The sequence below is a fragment of the Coptis chinensis genome, chromosome 2 (assembly GCF_015680905.1).
Source record: "Coptis chinensis isolate HL-2020 chromosome 2, ASM1568090v1, whole genome shotgun sequence".
Taxonomy (NCBI): domain Eukaryota; kingdom Viridiplantae; phylum Streptophyta; class Magnoliopsida; order Ranunculales; family Ranunculaceae; genus Coptis; species Coptis chinensis.
Genome location: NC_141457.1, coordinates 20,096,130 through 20,113,050, shown reverse-complemented (window position 1 = coordinate 20,113,050; position 16,921 = coordinate 20,096,130). Strand labels below are relative to the sequence as shown.

The 16,921-nt window shown below is 35.5% G+C and overlaps 2 long non-coding RNA genes and 1 pseudogene across 2 annotated transcripts; 2 read left to right on the top strand and 1 right to left on the bottom strand.

Moving 5' to 3' along the window:
• The first annotated feature begins 3,627 nt into the window (after positions 1-3,627).
• Positions 3,628-8,147, top strand: LOC147515274 (uncharacterized). The gene is made up of 3 exons (XR_015210054.1): positions 3,628-3,810; positions 7,502-7,735; positions 7,892-8,147. It is a non-coding gene; the product is annotated as an uncharacterized LOC147515274 (long non-coding RNA).
• A 663-nt stretch (positions 8,148-8,810) lies between these two features.
• On the bottom strand, positions 8,811-9,664 carry LOC147515273 (eukaryotic translation initiation factor 3 subunit E pseudogene; annotated as a pseudogene).
• Positions 9,665-10,600: 936 nt separating this feature from the next.
• Positions 10,601-13,374, top strand: LOC147515272 (uncharacterized). Its single transcript, XR_015210062.1, has 2 exons — positions 10,601-10,720; positions 13,149-13,374. It is a non-coding gene; the product is annotated as an uncharacterized LOC147515272 (long non-coding RNA).
• The last annotated feature ends 3,547 nt before the right edge of the window (positions 13,375-16,921 follow it).

Below are 16,921 nucleotides of genomic sequence, written 5' to 3'. Positions count from 1 at the left end.
GTGTAGGTCATGTAAACATCAAAGCATATTTTATTTTATATTAACTTCATAATTAGAGGATCTTAGGCTGACCTTGGCAGTATATGTGTGCAGTTATAATATACATAACTTCAAACTTCGTACATCGAAATGTTAGATGGTGATAGGGAAGTACTTGCTTGGGTTCTTCTTCAGCTTTCACATTAGGTGGAGCAGCTTTACTGGCATTATCTTTACGTTTGGTTGAGAAGGCTTTTGGCAAGAGCAGTAGACCCAATCTTGACAATTGAATTTACATATTGCATCATATGAGAAAGAATATTTGATCGGTGTGGTGATGATGTGTCCTTTGTTGTGATCAATATAGTGGAGTGGTCACACATTAATTAAACACCAAATTTCACAGTTGAAGCGTATAACCAAACCAAAGAAACATGTGTACACGTCCATGTTATGCACTCATATAAGGTATGCACCCTTTATTCTCTTTCTTTTCAAATGATTAGCTGTATTTTTTGTCATTTGGTTATTAATGCTTTAGTTATGTTCCAATAAATTGTTAGGGTTTACAAACGAAATAGTGAAAAGCCAATAGAATCAGAAATGATTGAATTAAAAACATGGAATAACATTGTGTATTAGAGTTCGATCAATTTCGACCTGGAGTTTTGTTCTTTAAATTTAGTATATAGAATTGGAAGTTGTTAGAAGTTATAGTTTTTTTTTTTTTGTCAACGTTATGACAGTACACAGAAACGAAGAGTTAGAAGGGTACATATATAGAAGAGTTAGATGGGTACATATATAGTTTTTTTGTCGATGATAAGATAGTGCACACCTAGCTAGACTTTTTGATACCAACTTTTCCTACCTTTAATACTATTACTGCTCATGTGTCATATATAGTTCACATTTTGGTGGAATATAATTTACATTTGTATGCATTCACCTAGAATGGCATATGACTTTTGTGGTAGGACTTTGAAAGTTTGGTTACCTTAGATACTGTTAAAGTTCAAAGTTTTAATTGCAATATAGTGGTGTGCTATATGACACAGCCTCGCATGAATACCATGCGTATCCTTTTTCTCCTCTCTCCAACTCTTGTAATATTAACTTATGTACATCACTTGCACTTTTTTTGGATAGTGGTTTTCATCTTTGTTAAGAGCTTTACTTCCAGCAGATCCCTTGATATTTTTGCACAAAGAACCAAAGTGACATGCACCTTGCTTAATAGAACTAGCATCTGTTTCATTTTTCACACAGTAGATGAAGTACGGTGTTAATCAAATGCAAATGTGTTAGCCTTTATATTTGAACTATTGGATGGATCATCACAAGTTATCTAAAGCGATTTTCTTTCGAATAATATCGATCTATTGATGACATAGACATGTTGTATTTTATCCAAATGTAATGGTAACATATGAATCTATGAGATTGTTACGTTTGGAATTGGGAGTGAAAACCAATTTATTGGCTGATGCTACAGCCAAGCATGGTGTTTACCTTGGTGAACAGTGGGGTATGGTTGTGTGAAGGAAAATTGTCATTCATTTATAAATGGGATGATCCTATGGTAATTACTTCAGGTTTGATGTCTAGCCACAATTTGTAAAGGACCCTTACTGCCGGCAGGGAGTTTTCTTAGTGGCTCAATTGTAACTTATACGTTCCTTTCTATTGTCTAATACATATGCGCTTACCTTGCAAAAAGAAGGGGTACACTATTACTTTATTTGTTTTTTTTTCGGATACTCACTATTATTATCTGTGTCTATTGTAGCGATTTTATTTTATTTTATTTTTTATTTTTTATTTTTTAGTGTAAGAGTTAATCTCTTAGAATAGAATGATATTTGGTCATTCATTTGACTCATTTGATATATGTGGTCTGTGAGTTTCTTTACCCTTTCACTAATTATTTTCTTTTATATGTTATTTAATATATTGTTGCCCATTTTAGTTGTTATTTCATTGCTTATTAGTACTTTGAATTATCAAAAGCCGCCATGCACATTAAAAAGCACACCAGTGTATATCACATGTGCGAAGCATGTCCATTTTGTTAGTAACCGTAACTACTGCATTGTAAGTGGAATTTAGAACAAATCCTTGGATAAATCAAGGGTGTTTGAGGCATTGGAATTGGGTTCGTTTGTTACACTTGGCCTACAAGACATAAGAATGTGTATTAATATTAAGTAAAAGGATTAACAATAACGTGGATGCTGTATAATATATGTATTGTGGCAGCTAGTCCAACATTAAGAATTATTATTTTTGTAAAGTTAATTTTATTTTCAACTCCCAGAGAGTAGGATTTGTGTACGTATGATAGGGGTGTCAAAATGGCCCTCAAACTCTCAACCCGCTCCGGCCCATAGGCCGAAAAAACCTTCAAAATGAGACTCTCACACTTTCGTAGGCTGGGCCTACCCGACCATTAAGCCTTTGAGGGGAGAGTAAGGGCCTAGACTTTAAAACTTAAGCTCTCCCTTAAGCCCGACCCTCATTAGGCCATCAACATTTATTACATATATTTTAATAATTTTTCTTACAATATATTTCATTTTAGCATTAATATGCTAAAAATCACTTAAAAGAACGTTTATCTATTAAGTTTGCCAACCTTATAATTTAATTATAATGTTTTATGAAATGAATTTAACTGATCTTAATTGACTAATACAATTTTAACAAGTATTTTTAGTAGTTTGAAAGTTTAATTGTGAAGTGCATTCGATTTTATCATTTTTAACTAATGTTTCTAAATTTATTTTGTAAATCAAATGTATAACATAATATCCAGCCCTCACGTTTGGCCCTCAAGCCCGACCCTTTAAGCCCTCTCGAGAGGGTTGAGGGTGGGTAAAGGCTTCGAGATTTAAGCATTGGCCCAACCCGACTTGGCCCTCGAGGTAAATGAGGGTAGGGCTTCATTATTTGAGGGTCAGGCCAGCCCGGCCCGACCCATTTGACACCACTAGTCCCGTATGATGGTATTGAGGTATACATACCAGTGCATAGTACAAAATATTGTGATATTTGTCGATATCTATCGAGATTTCAGAGAAAGATATATAAATATCACGATATGTTTATAGATATATACAACTACAAATATCGGTGATATTTCGATGATATTTATGATATTTGCGATATTTGGGGATATTTTGTGTATGTAACAATTTTATTTAATATTTACGTTTCGACTCCCACCTACGTGGCAAACGTTCATTAATAGGGGTCTCAATTTTTATTAATTTAATCGACAGGGCTAAAACCCAATTTGCAATACTATGGATCAATGTACAAGCGCATTAACTCACACTACTAAGAGAAAGGTTTTTTGTGTTACTCTTTTTTTAAGCTCTGTGTAACTTTCTGAATAAAAGTGACACACGAAAGTCTTACGTGTCATTTTTTTTTTAGAACATTGGATTGGTTGTCACTCTTTTAAAGAAAGTGAGACAATAGAGATCATGTTTACATGTCACTTATGTCAAAAGCCGCACAAATAGAGAAATTAAATGTGTCACTTTGGTAAGAAGCATCACGAGTAGAGAAATTAATGTGTCACCTGTAGTTACCGTATTTCGGAATTGAACAAAAGGGACACAAGCAAAAATTTCCAAACCCCTTGCGCACATGTGCCTTATAAGTGCCCCATCGGGGAAAAAGAACAAAAGACAAAGTCCATATTTACACCTGCACTTTCTTTATTTTCATCAACAGAGGGGAAAAAAAACTCAACGCCAAAGCGATGAAGAACTTTCGCCAGGGTCAGGAGCTCGAATCTATCTCTGATATTTTTGGTGGAAAAAGGTATGCCCTCCTCCCACTCTGGCTGCATGATTTCCGAAAATAAAAGAAAATTTGTTTTTTTTTTTTTCTTGATTTCATATCTTTCACATCTATTGTTTGAGAAAAATCAGTTTTTCGATTGATTTTGTTCACCTTATTCTTTGCTGCCTCTCAATTCCATGTTATTCCTTTGATTAGTCTTTGAGAGGGTTAAGATTTTAAATAAGTTTGATTTTTAGCCATTCACAATTTTTAAACAAATTGTGGTTTGCCTTATGGGAAGCTTAAGGCTTGGAACGTTCCAAATGTAAAACCTTTAAGTCTTAAATTTATATTCTAATTGAACTTAAGAATGCTTTTATGATCTGATCCTCTATAAGTTTGTAGTAGTTTACATTTTTGAGTTTCTAACAGCTCTTAGTACATGAGAGTGTTCACACAACTGTTTTTTTATTTAACCCACTTGCATTGTTTGATTGCAATAAGTTTGTGTTTCACCTTAATGCCTAATCTGTCCATAAGTAATCTGACCCTGTGGTGAGTCCTTCAACTTGTTGAGTTGTCCTTGCAAGAATTCCATCTTTAGTCACGAGAAATGTTTGTAAACCTTTGCAACAGTGTGATTTGATGCACTTCAGCAATCCCAACCACATATGATTAGAGTTAACAAATTGAATAAGTAGACCAATAGCATTCTTCATACTTGTCTACATCAATAAGGTATGAGGGCTATGAAAGAATAGATGTTTAGGGTTCTCCCTTGTGTTGTTTCTCAGACAACAACTTGAGGTCTATAGTACCTTCCGGAGGAAATAGTTTTTATAACTAGCTTCTTGCATATTAAGTTGGACACTATCCTCATTCAAATAGAAGTGGGTGTGTCAGTAGGAAGTAGAAAACCGTGAAAGAAGTCAGTATCTTTTGGAGTCGTAATGCAACAATTTTAAGTAAGTGAAATAGAGTAAGTTCCTTGGTTGTGAGGCGTTGTACCATTTGGCCAACATTTTGTTTTGATACTTAAGGGTTGATTGATCTTGCATCTTGTTTGTTCATTTTAATACACATTATGAGTTGATGACTTCTTTTCGCCATGAGATGCTTGGACGACTTGTTAGGCACTCAATAACTTGAGTTGTAGTGCTTATACCCCGATCATCGTTTGCAAGGATCTTTTTCGTCTTCTTACGTGAGTTGGAATAGTTTTCACTGTTCTCAAGCTTATGTGGAAACTGTTTAGGAACCTATTATGTTATCCTGCAGCATCCCATGTCTTCCCCTGTCTTTGAGGGCTGAGAAGATAGAGTTTGAGAATTTATAGTACCAATTTAAGTAATTTTCATTTTGACTGTTGATATGTTGGCCTTTCTATGTGTTGAGCTTTCTTATAACTTTTCCGTCCTTTATTAGGAAAAACACACCGTCTTTGGTTGATTACCACAGTCCAATATTCACTGGGGGCGGGGGATGGAATTAGGGGTTAAATTAGATTAGAAAAAAGAAAACTGATCTCAGGTCTTAAACTAAGATGGGCATGAAAGTGCCAACATCTCCAGTGTTTGCAGAAGACACAGTAACGTAGTATATAAGGTACGCATAGTCAAGTAAATTAACTGGTTGGAGACTAGGAGTAAGCCTAGGCTTTCATTCAAACATTCCTTTGCGGTTGTCTCCCATTGAAGTGTTCGTTTAGCAAGGTCTTCACAGAAGAAGACTTGTGAGTATGAAAAAAATAGGGCAGCCCCAAAAATGCCCAGGATACATAAGAAAAGAAAATGCCCAGTCAGAGTCCAGCAGTTTTGAGGAAGAAATGAATGTCCTTTTCTTCTAAAACCAATCATATTCCTCACTCCACTCCAGCATTCACGTCTCCAGTCTCCACCACACAGCAGGTAAGTTTTGTACTCTAAATCCTCCTCTTTCTTTCTTTTTTAGATTCCTCACTTCACTACTCCAAGTTCAACTTTTTTTTTTCATCAACTTCCGTAATGTAACGTGAAAGCTATGCAAGTGTGGATATAATAATTTCTAAATGTTTATGAAGTATACATTATTACTTAAAGAATATATTCATAAGTTTTTAGAAACTGCAAGAAACGATGTGGCATATGTTATTGACTTACTGTAACTGTGTAGAACAGTGTAGAACATAGGGTTTTAAATGATTTTTGAGGTCAAACTGTAGGTTGGCTGGTCAAAAGTGCCGCCCACGCGGCACTTGGGCGGGTTGAAACTGGTCTGCTGCCCCGCCCCGCCTTGTGCCGTTGACAGCATAACTCATAGGTTCTCGAGTCACCATGTGGTCACTGCACCAACTACCTAACCAAAATTTCCAAAGGGAAAGAATAAGAATCCCATAGATGTATCTATTAATTGTCTAGTCTTTCTACAAGAAGAGGCTACTACAGGTTTGATGCTAGGTGGAAAACATACTATATTAAAAGAATTCAACGTTCTATAATCATGCTTTTGAAAAAAAGGGACCATATAAGAAAAATAAAATAATTGTTTCAATGAAATCGAATTATTTTTGTCATTCACACAAAGCTAATTTACCTGTCCATCTGCAATGATAACAGTCACCATCATCCTAAGTTTCCTACCAATTTTTCCTTTCAAGTGTGAATTCAACATATTTTCTGGTACTGGAACCTTCAGTGGCTTCATATCACTAGATGGCATCCTAACAATGTTCGCGAGTCCCCGCATTTCAGTAGCTCGTATGAATAAATCCTGACCCCAAGTTTGTTTTGTGGAATGATGTAGTAATTTCTCCGGTGATTTATGTCAATGATAGATCTCCCATCAAGAGTTGCTACAACTGCTTCCTGTCATAGAAAATAGTTTGAAGTTAATACTGTAGCTAAGTACATTTATAGTGATAACTAGACTAGATAAAGCATCCTACAAAAGATTCCGTACAGCTCGACAGAGAAAGGACTGGAGGATATGGTGAGATGAGGGGTAATGGTTCAATGGTGAATCAAGCCCTCCGAGATCATTTGATAGTGGTGTGCATGATGAGAAGTCTAGTCCCGATGCCACCTGACACATAAAGCAATGACTGGTACTCTCGTAGCGGTTCCATTGTGAATCAAGCACTAAGAAATCATTTGATTGTTGTGTGTACACTGTACACTATATACATTATTGGGAAATGACTTCTGCATTTAGGCCCCTTTGTTACTGTTTAAATCCTATATACATAGTTCTCTTATATGTAGCTTATGTCTGAAATATTGTCTGAAATGAATAGTGGCTAGAAATAGTTAAAATTCTGTTGAAAAACCTATGGAAGAAGCAGTAGCGTACACATCATGGCTGCACTGGGTTAGTGCTTGCACTTTTATGGGTTAAACTAAGAAATCATTTGATTGAGCTTGCGGTTAACGTCTCTTCCCCTGATGAGAGCAGGCCGGGCTTAACAACATACTTAAAGATGAGTGACAGCATAGAGTTTTCTTCATTAACCACATTAAAACGGTCAAGAGTTTCAGCACCAAGAAGTGGAAACGAAAGTTTCTTTCCTGTTTTCATTACCTCTAGAAGACGAGTAAGAGATGTTGTAATGCAAATACGAATATGTGTGTTTGCATAATTTTATTGATCATCAATCTAAAACAAACCATCTCTATTGCAGTTTCCCATTGGGTTCCTTTGTACTTGTACTGCCTTTGTACTGATAGAAATATTGAATTCTTATCTATTTTTGCAGGAAGAGCTAAAAAATAAGATAGAGGAGGGGGTTTTGGCAACGGAAGGAAAGAATGACATACTTACTATGGCATTGGGACCTCCAGAGCCTATTGGTCGAGTCAAGGCAGGTGGACAATATACCACTCCCACTATGTACTTCAATCTTCTTAATAACAGATCAAAGAAATATCAAGAGGATATGGAAGCGAAGTTGAAATAGAAAGAAGCTCAAAACGAGAAGTTGAAAAATTGGGTAAGTGGGCTTCCATATTTTTCTTTTATTTATGTATATTTACTTTTCTTATCGATTTTTTTTTTCTTACTTGTGCAATATATCCTTTTTGATTCACTTGCTTTTTAATTTTATATACTAGTCATAGTGGAATGACGACTTCATAATATGATACAGGTGTATGGATCGATTAACAAATGAATAGATGGCAACTAGTTGTTTTGGTGTTGGAAGTGCGCACAAGCGTAGATATTGCTAGGATAGCGTTGGCATTATGTAGTTTTTGTTTTTGTTTTTTTTGTTTTTTTTTGTTTTTTTGCTTTAATTTATTGTGATTATTTTGGTATTGGAATGACTTATTTTGTTGGGAGTTAAACTAGATAATAGATACTAGGTTTGATCCATGAAATCAATAGAAGTTAATTGTTTTGAATGTTGTTTCTTTTTTCCCGAGTGGATGTTGTTTCTTTTTTCCCGAGTGGATGTTGTTTTCATATCATAAAGCAGGTTAAAATGATTTTGGTTGTGATGTTTTGATAAATGTATGTGGATGTTGTTTCTGTCATAAAGCAAGTTAATGAGATTTTGGGTTGAGAAATGAATACGATCGAATACAAAAATGAGAAAATATTTAAAAAAAACAAATTATTTTCAATTGTCTCACTTTTGGAAAAAGTGGCATAATATCTAATAAAAGTGACACAATTAGTATATTTAATGTGTCACTTTTGACGTACTTATGTCTCGCTCTGGTCTAAAAGTGACAACTAGTATATTTAATGTGTCACTTTTGACGTACTTATGTCTCGTTCTGATCCAAAAGTGACACAACTAGTATACTTAATGTGTCACTTTTGTCGTATTTATGTCTCGCTCTGGTCCAAAAAGTGACACAACTAGTGTACTTAATGTGTTATTTTTGACGTATTTATATCTCGCTCTGGTCTAAAAGTGACACAGCTAGTGTACTTAATGTGTTACTTTTGACGTATTTATATCTCGCTTTGGTTCAAAAGTGACACAACTAGTGTATTTAATGTGTTACTTTTGACGTACTTATATCTAGGGCTGTCTACAAATAATCGAAAACCGAAAAACCGAACCGAACCAGCCTGAACCGGCCATTTTTTTCAGTTTTTGACATAACCGGTTCGGCTTACGGTTCTGAAAACTAAGAACCGACCACTTTAAATCGGTTTTCGGTTTTGTACCTCAGTTAACCGATATAACCGAACCAAACCGGATCATTCAAATATGAAAAGACGGGCATTTTCGAGAAACTCATCCCTCAAAGTACTGTAGTAAAGTTGCCTTCTTCAACACGTTTTCCCAAGAAAGGATCATTTAATATAACATCCTCACATTCTCGCAGCTTTTGCTGTGCACCATCAAAGTCATAGTTCACATATAGACACTGTAAGAACTCTGTAATTGGGTCTTTGTAAGAGTACTGTTCCTGCTGGATTACTTTGATAAATTCTTTGAGCTGGGGCCTTCTCTTTTTGGTGATAATCAATGCAGTAGCTAGATATCGCAAAAGATGATGGGGTGCATTTGTCTGAATTGCCATAGAGGAAAAGATCTATTATCCCATTTCTGCCACCTTCATGGTTGAAAAATATGAAAAGGCTCCAATGCATTAGCCAAATTCTACTTTGCAGCTGATTGAGTGGAGATTGAAGGTTCTTTGCATCAATTATCTCCCTCAAATGATTGAGCTCGTCAAGTCGCAAAATGTTCTCGATCGAAGATTTCAACGGCAAGCTTTCCCCATAATGCACTCAAGTTCCTCCTTTGTTTGTGCATAAAGCCCTGTCTTGATACAAAAAGTCACCGCACTGCAGTAGTTTCCACATTCAAACTAAAACTTGGCATATTGATACAACGCCTAACTCGATCCGACCAATCTTATAATTCTCCAAAGAACATATGAAGATTATATCGTTTATCGGCACGAAACTCCTTAAGATATTGATGCGGTGTTAGGATCATTAGGTTGCAAAATAAAACTCCATTTTTATTCAGTTTGTTTAGTCCCATATCATCTATGAGCAAGCCAAGTTTCTTTCAACGGTTATAGATAGTTTGGGCCAAGTTTCTAATAGTAAGCATGCACCTGGGCAGCAGGACTTGATCCAAAGGTTTTGGAATGGGCCTTTATTAAATGAGCCTGTGGTGAAGTGAAAATTGTTGTTAGTTGGGTTTCAAGTCATAGATTCGGTTTTAAACCGAACCGAACCGATTTTACAGTTCGGTTAGAACTCAGTTTTCTTCAGCTGTGGTTCGGTTACGGTTTGGAAAGTTAGAAACCGACCCTTGTGATTCGGTCCATATATTTGGACTAAACCGACTCGAACCGAACCGTGGACAGCCCTACTTATATCTCGTTCTGGTTCAAAAGTGACACAACTAGTGTACTTAATGTGTTACTTTTGACATACTTATATCTCGCTCTGGTTCAAAAGTGACACAACTAGTGTACTTAATGTGTCACTTTTGATGTACTTATATCTCACTCTGGTTCAAAAGTGACACAACTAGTATACTTAATGTGTCACTTTTTACAAAATTATGTCACACTCTGGTCCAAAAGGGATACAACTAGTGTCACTTTTGACAAGCACTGTAACACTCTTTCTTAAAAGTGACACAAGAGGTTATTTTTAAGTGTCATTTTATTAACAAAAAGTGACACATTTAGTAAGGCTTTTGTAACGTCCGTATTTGTAATCTGTATATATTTATTTATTAATTAATTAGTTTTTTTGTTTAAAATTTGTTGGATTGGATTTAGGATATGTGGGCCTGATTTCTGGGTCCGAGTCTGTGTTGGGCTTAGGTTTCAAACCCAGGTATATATATTAATATATTTTTTTTTTTCAGAGAATAGGGTTTTTAGATAAAAATAAAATAAAATGGAGGCGGAGATAAAAAAAAAACTCGCTTGCTAAAGAGTTGGAGCGCAACGATTCGGACTATAAGGGATTCGTAGAGCTTTTAATTAATGTGAGTAGTTATTTTGCTATTTCATTGAACCTATAGTTGTTTTACGTGTATACAGAGATATTTATTTCTGCTTATTCTCCTGTTATTATTCGGCGTCCTATTGTATTGTTAAACTCTGTTCAAACTCTGAAATCGACATTGAACTGTCGAAGCTTGATTGGGCCCGTTAATGGCGTCGCGAGCCCGAGATAAAGAAATCACCCAGTAAATTATGTGAACTATTATTGTTGTGGTTTTTGGTTGATTCTTAAAGGAGGATTGATGTCGGGGGAGAGGAGTAAGGGTTTGATGTTGGTTGTTGATGTTTGGTTGGGATGTTGTTGGGAACTCGGACGAGGTCGTTAATGGCGGCGCAAGACAGAGAAATTGTCCCTGTATACTGTTTGAACTTTTAATTATATTTAATATGTTGTGTGTTGGTTGGATGTAGGATTGGTTGTAGTGGGAGGCTTGAATGTTGGATGGGGTGGGGCTGTTGAAGCTCCGGAGGGGCCTTTAATAGCGTCGAGATCCAGATCTAGTTTTGGATAAAGAATTTTGATTTCAGGAATTGAGGTTTTTGCTTTTGTTGAAATTATAGGGGTTTTGATAAGGAGCATTTTCGGTTAGGCTTGGAGGATGGTGGTGGTCGGAAACCGAGCTGGTGTGGTGGAGGGGATGACTGCGATTTGGATCCAATGCTCCCCATCTCACCAGTGCAACTCTATTTCGCTTGGGCTTGGGCTTTAGTTTGTTTTGTTTTGGGCCAGTTTTAGTTTAAGTTTTTGGGCCGATTTTAGTTTAATTCTTTGGGCCGAACCCAGTTGTGTTTTGGGCCAGTTTCACTTTCACTTTTAGTTTTGTTTGGTTGGCTTGGGCCGAAGCTAACTAGTGTTTTCTTTGGGCCAGTTTCTAATTTGGTTTGGGGCCGGTCCATATAAGTTAATATAGATCCAAATGGGGGTCTTTAAATATTTAGACTTTTGGGTTTTGGTTTTGGGCTATGATTGTGGACATTTGACTATTTAATTGTGCTATGTTTTATGTTGTAAATTGTATGGATAAACCAAATGCTAAAATGTTGTGGAAGCTTGTATAAACTGATTTGTCATTATCTAAGAAAGATTTGACGTTGATATTATATAATTTATTGACACGTGACGAGAGTGAAATTTTAGGAGATATAATATTTCTAAAACGCTATAAAAATGTTATACGGTACGTTTGGAGAAATTTATGACATTATGTGGAATGTTAAAATTGTTGTTCTGTTAAATGAGATGATATGTTAAGATATCTATTAAATGTAATATTTTTGAAGAAATAAATGTAAACGCTCCATTATTATATATGTGAGATGCTACTATGAGGTAGTATAATATTTGTGGATATTTCCCACGGAATTGTGGCTTAGTGTAATAATTTATTTGACACGTGAAAGAATGAAAGTTGTTATGAGATGTATTGAGATATTTCCAAATATTGTGGCTTAGTGCAATAATGTATTTGACATGCACGTGATATAGGAAAATGATTATGAGATATAAATGTATGACACTTGAATAAATTACGTAACGAAAATCCTAGAACATAGCTACCACAACTCATGTGATTTGGCACTTGTAATGGGCGTATGTGATATGATTGGCCCTTCTGGCGTTTCAGTGAATCTGAATGTCCCTTCTGGCGTAGCTGAATAGTGGCTTGATTATTCCGTTCGCAGAATTAGAATGAGACGCGCGATATTTTATGCCGAATAGTGGCAGTACCCTCGTAATGACGTTCGTGTGGGGGTTACCTGGTATGCGATATCCCGCTTAGGGTAATTACGCACGGAGTGGTTCATTACGTGAGGGGAGGCATGTGGATGTACATGTTCGGTGTTGGGAAGCGATTGTGGTAGCCAGGGAAACTAGGTAAGACATAGAGATGACGTGATTCTAGAGACACTTGAAGAAACTCTAAATAATAATTGTAATGATATATCAAAGTGTACGTTAAATCTATTATAAATGATTTATTGTGATTTAGGTTGCATTCACAATGGTTTTGCAGAAGGGTGGGTTGAATTGATTATTCATGCAGGTGTGACCCACTTTGTGATTTGGCTTACACCAGTATAAGTATAGAATAAGTTTTAGTTTGGTTGTTCTATTATTAGATACAGTTGATATAGTACGGTTTGAAGTTAAGGCACTTCAGTGGAGGAACTAAATGCTTTATTATTATTGAATTGGAAGCTAAGGCGCGTCAGTGGAGGAACTACCTGCCTAAATTATTGTATTTAAGAATGTTGTATTATTCGTTGGAAGTTAAGGCGCCTCGGTGGAGGAACTAACTGTCTTATGGATTATGTATATATATATGTATAAGTATATTTTGTATTTCAGGGCTATTCATACCAGTATTATTTATAATGCTGACCCGATTTGCATGTTTGCTTATCGAGTGTGTTCATTAAATGAACATAGTTGATAAGTCTTGACAGGATTAGTGTTGAAGAAGGTCGGTTGCTGCTTGTGGTTTGCGTTAGCGTCTCATTACATGATATGCTTTATTTTCCCTTAAGGTGTAATAGCTTTTCAGTTGAGACAATGTTGTTTTGTATTTTCAGTTGTAATTATAATTAAAGAGTTGTTGAAAGGAAATTTGTAACGTAATCATTATTTGTGGAAGTGTTGTAATGAAGAGGACTTTTGTTTATTTAAAATTTTTATTAGTTTTAAATTATTAGAATAATTAAATAGATTATAGGTTTTTGGAAGTGGAGAGTACATCACACCTCGAAAATCGAAGAGTTGGGAACAAATATTGTTTTTCCGATTTTGTCGAAATTCGGGGTGTGACAGCTTTTGTGTCACTTTTGGTAGAACTTTATGTGTCGGGGGCTGTTAGGTCACTTCAAAATTAGTTTCAAAAGTGACACAAAAAGCCCTTCCTTTAGTAGTGTCATGTGTCTAAGGCTGAACCTTAGCCACATGGCTTGCCACTAACGTACATTAATTTATGTCCAGATTCGTTTTTTATCAAAGAGATAATTATTAGTTGAGAGTTATATTCAATTACAATTACTTAAGCTACAAAAATACTTGAGCTACAAGGAGTCTCTACTCTACCTATATAAATGCCAAACTATTTTTCATACAGAACTACGTTCTTGAGACTTGATCCCATTGATAATTTGGGTACGTAGGCAACCGAAAGGTACAGTCTCATCATTCTCTCGATCACCATCACTTTTCTCACTACTTCTCTACGTTATTCATCTCTTTCATCATCACTTAGTGTTTTGATCATATTTGGTCGAAACATAATTGGTGTCGTCTGTGGGGAACTAGCAAAAAAGTCATTGTGAGGGAGAAAGCTAATTTCAAGTTCATTAGTAAGTTATCCACAGCAATCCGCCAAGACAACTTTTCACTCAATCAGATAAGTCTTTTTTACTTTTAATCTTTTGTTTACAATAGTGTGGAACATGGAGATTTAGTCGAAATCAGATTCAACACCAGTTCTAATTATGTAGTAGATATTTTTAAATAAGTATATTTCTATGCCAATAGAGAATCATCAATGCCTGTATAACCATCTTCACACCGATATACTCCACATCAATATGGCTCGCGGTAGACTACCCAGAGACACCTTCTTAGCTTATATCAGCTTCTATCAGAGGGCTCCGTTGTACAAGTCTCGCCCCACGCATATGACTCGTGGAAAACAAGCACATAAAATACATTATTTACAATTTTTGTTATCTTTACGGCTGAGGAAATAGCTTATTTAGAGTGCCCACTACACTACTATTAATGTATCAACTATTAAAGCCCACTTGGGGATGTACGTATTTCTTATTCATATTGTCTATTATTATTTGGTGATAGATTCCTCGATATCTCTACTAGTAGCATCAACAATTTCTTCTAATATGCAATTGTCTCGTTGAGCTTCAACATTGACATTGACTATCTAAGGAATATGACATACATGTCTCTATTCTTTCACTTCTTTGCCCCATAGGCCGAAGCCCATGCTTCAAAGAGGGGACGATGTTTGGACCTCCACTATGGAGATGGGCCCAATACGTTCTCTACATGAAGAATCCTCATCAAGCAAGAACTCTATTTGTCCAAGTACAACGCACCTCAATGAGATAAACACCAAATCACATTAATTAGAATATCATCATCAACAAGTTTAAGTTCTATCCAATCACTACCTATATATTGTAATCTATATAATTAAGACCTTCATGTAAAGAGCACAGGGAGGAACTCTTATTCTCTTCTTCATTCTCATGTAATCTCCAAGCAACACCATTAACAAATTAAAGATAAGTCATCAGTGTGGACGTAGGCGCTTTTACCGAACTACGATAAAATTCTTGTGTTCTTTTTTATTTATGCAATATCTTTATCATTTTAAGTTTACTGTTGAGTTTTTGGTACTATCACTTTCATTAATTCTATTGTGTTTGACCCAAGAAATTGTGTCGAAACACATTAAATATAAATAATGTATCATAATATATCAAGAAATATCCACAATATCTACGATATTTGTCGATATTTTAGATATATTTATGATATTTGCATGTGAAACAATGTTCCCAAAGAAGGGGATATATCCATGATACATATCGAGAAATTGAATATCGATAAATACCCATATCCTGATATTGTGTACTATGTACCCGTGTAGGACTCCGCGGCGAACTGGCTTAGCTTATGGCAGAGTAAGTGGTTGTTTGTTTTTTTCAAGTTCAGCATTAAGAGGCACTGAATAACTTAAATTCAGCATTTAGAGGTGTAATAGTTGTTTGTTTTTTCACTTTTGATTCAGCATTCAGTGGTAAATTTCAAATTCAGCATTCCACGATGCAATCGGCGCTGAACGCTGAAGTTAATTACTTAGAGCAATTGTTACCTGTTATACCCTTTCTCTAAACACCAAATTTTCATAGTGCGACCATTGAATCTCTTTAATTAGTGAACCCCAAAAGTCCAAAGCCTTCATATACTTGCTTTGTTGTTCTCTTATTTCCCCTCCTTCATCAACATGAATCCTTTAAATTTCCCATCTTTAAGCTTGATCTATTATGGGAGAATCCATCCAACTACCTCATTCTTAATCTTTATATATAATAGTGAATTGAAGCAAAATAATCTTCACAGGGAAATGGTCGATAATGGAGTGTGGTCTCCTGGTTTTCTATCTAGGAAGAAAGACATCGAGAATGGGTCTAATTTGAGAGGGTGGGTTTGATTTTAAAAGTCAGACTTTGCTATCCTAACATGACTTCCATAATTAATGCTCATTCATGGTGTTATAGCCATTTGTAAAATTGAAAATTACATGTTTTTCATGTTAAATAAACGTGCTATTATTATCATTTGTATTTTCAATATATTCTTTATTAAACTTCTAATGTAAGAAAACTTTGTAAATTCAATGGGTAAAATGGTATGAACCACTAACGTTCAACATTCAGCACTAGAAAAAAACAAACAATATTTAGAGTTCAGACATTCAGTATTCAGCAATCAGAGGGTCGACACATTTAGCATTTAGCATTCAGTATTCAGAGGCTTAAAAAAACAAACGACCCCTAAGTCTAAATCAAGTTGCCGCTTAAGTGCTTAACCTACATCTTTTCATCTACACAAATTAGTAAATCGCTTGTGTCTATGTTTTTATAAGGATAGACGCGAACATTTTGTGTATGTTGATCTAGAGATAATCAGTTGTAATAAATTAGAAATGTTAGAATTTAATCGATTTGGAGAGAACACCACACTAACTTTACACTAACTTAACATGTATTGAATCATTAAGAGAATGAGATAAAGAGAATTCTTATTCATTGATGAGGTAATTCTGAATGGGAGGAGGTTACCTGTATATACAACTAGGTAACCTCCTTTCTAAGATAAGGGATTAACAAGATAAACAGTAAGATAGAGGATGATCAGGATAAACACCAAGATAGAAGATTATTAGGATAAATGCCAAGATAGATGATTATCAAGATAACACATATCAATGGTGGGCATCCATATAAGCCCATGGATTTCATAACACTCCCCCTTGGATGTCCACCATTCTTGTGGAAATTATGGTGGATGCATCTTTTGTAGCATTCTTCTAGATGCTCTATAACTATCCAATGACAGTTGCCTCATTAAAACCTTGCTAAGGAAAACCTAGTGGGAAAAACCAAAGCGA